This window comes from Rhagoletis zephyria, unplaced genomic scaffold (assembly GCF_001687245.7).
Source record: "Rhagoletis zephyria isolate East Lansing unplaced genomic scaffold, Rhagoletis_zephyria_1.1 Rzeph_scaffold_00276, whole genome shotgun sequence".
Taxonomy (NCBI): Eukaryota; Metazoa; Arthropoda; class Insecta; order Diptera; family Tephritidae; genus Rhagoletis; species Rhagoletis zephyria.
The window spans coordinates 340,677-343,007 of NW_016157360.1; the positions used below are offsets into that span (position 1 = coordinate 340,677).

Genomic DNA, 2,331 nt, shown 5'->3' on the forward strand with positions numbered 1-2,331 from the left:
AGTTTTCCACCTCCTCCTGTCTCCTTTAAAAGTCAAGGTCTTTTGCGGAAGAGCGCGGTAAAAAAGTCCGGTTTCATCGGCATTATAGATATCTCCTGGTCTATAACCAAGCAGCATGGTAGGGATTTTTTTGCAAAAATTGGTCGACATCTTCTAAATTAACAGAGGCCGCTTCGCCTAAAAAATTACAAAAAAATACATTTATATACGAAATAGTGAAAGCTTAGTTCTTTACCTGAAATGCTTTTGAAGCTGATGTTGTTTCTTTTTTTCCATTTTTGGAGCCAACCATCCGAAGCATGGAAATTAATTACGCCTAACTGCTGTGCGATTCCAATGGCTTTTGCTTTTATAATTGGCCCTTATATTGGAATTCTTTTATTTCTTACTTGTGCAAACCAATTCAGACACAAATTGTCTATTTGCTACCCATTAGAACCAATAAATCTCCGTTTGGTGTTTAAATTTCCACCAAAGCACCATTTTAATTTTAATTCATCTTTATATTTTAAGATTTCCGCAGCTTGAGTTTTGCTAAATTTAAACTTAATCGCAGCACCCCTAACAGATAGATTTTCTATATGCGCAGCATTAATAACTTCTATTTTTTCTTTTAAAGACAACACATTTTTACGACCCATTCTTGCTTCTTTAAATTACATCTGCGTACTGGCAATGACCTTTGCATTTAAATTGTTTTCTAATTATTATGTATTTGAGTTTGAGGGGATTCCCCGAAATATTTATTCGAGTTTGCATTGTTTCGAATTCGCAGAAAATTGTCGCACAGTTGGCAAAAGCTGTCCATAAAGAGTTTAAGTGTCCGGTTAACAGAGATTCGCGTCCGTTTAATAGAGCTTCGGGTACTTAAAAAACTATACTTTTGTGTCCGCGTCCGTACATGGGATCGCCCTGTTAATAGAGCGCACTTTCTATGAAAAATGTGCCAAAAAGCTTGGGACCATCAAAATCGCCCGGCTAAGGGAGATGTCCGCTTATGAGAGCGTCCGTTTGAAAGAGCTTTCACTGTATATGGATGTATGATGCTCAGTATATCCAGTAAAAAAACTGTGGTGAAGTCCTTTATGGGGATAAAGTTTCCAGAGGTGAAATTTTAGGTAGCACACAATTTCTTACACGCATGGTTGCTTTTCAGCACTCATGAAAGAAACTTAAGAAATATTTGAAAAAAAAGTTCATATAGTACATTAATTTTGAAAAAAATACCATATAATGTATGTACTCTGGTTAATAATATCTATAGAACAATGTTTAATGTTATATTTGATACAAATTAATATTGCTGCCCCGAACGCTCTGCGCCTTGCCGCTGAATAATAGATTACTTAAAATTACATCCCTGGTCCTTGTTCTTTCTGTATCGCATCGTGGTGAATTCATATTTCTCAGAAATTTGACAAACAAAACAAAACAAAGCAAGTATTTTATTTGCTAATTTTTGCGATTTCTATTGTTTAATGTAAATTTGTCTTTTTAGGATATGTCGAGCCAACAAAGAAGGCGCAGTTGGAAAATTTAGTAATTAGTAATGAAGTAGCTGGCATATTTGGAAAATTATGCCGATAAACAGGATGGAATTTGGGAAAGTAAGTGCATGGTTGCAGCATATCTATGTATAAAAAGTATTTAATTAAATTGTTTATAGAAATGTTATAAATCGAGTGGCTCATTTACGATGTGCTCCAAACATTTGGCGAACTTTTTTTCGCCTTTTCAACGTGCTAAGTAACAAGTTAAGATGACTGCCATCATGGGCCGGTAAGAAACCGCTAGCAAAGGGCAGACAACCTTCCAGGAAGCTGCCTCCTGTCCCCGAGCCGAAGCTGCAGTTCAGCAAGAGCAGGTCAGCAAATTGCTACCCTGATCAAACGTAAACTAAAGCGGTCTGCTGTGATTGCACTCCGTAAATGTGAAAACTTGGTGCATGCTGAGAAATATCAAACAAGAAAACTCCGTGATGGACGCCGTGAGATGGAGTAACGCTGTGTGGCAAAGAAATGCGGCCAATTCGACGGGCCTGAAAAATCCAAATTGGCTTTTGTGATCCGCATCCGCGGTATCAACAAAGTTGCACAAAAAGTGCGTAGTTTTACAGTTCTGTCTTCGCCACATTAAAACGGTGTGTTCATCAAATTGAGCAAGGCAACCATTAATATGCTACGTATGCCGAACCCCTATATGGGGTTATCCAAATCTTAAATCAGTTTGTGAATTGATGTACAAACGTGGAATGGTCAAGCGTGTCCCAATCTCTGCTTTGTGATCGAACGCAAATTTCGCGAAGCGCGTTGATTCACTTCACTTCAAGAA

At 37.7% G+C, this 2,331-nt stretch overlaps 1 long non-coding RNA gene across 1 annotated transcript; it reads left to right on the forward strand.

The window, feature by feature from the left end:
- Positions 1-1,567: 1,567 nt before the first annotated feature.
- LOC108358619 (uncharacterized) lies at positions 1,568-2,308 on the forward strand. The gene is made up of 2 exons (XR_001846802.1): positions 1,568-1,607; positions 1,667-2,308. It is a non-coding gene; the product is annotated as an uncharacterized LOC108358619 (long non-coding RNA).
- The last annotated feature ends 23 nt before the right edge of the window (positions 2,309-2,331 follow it).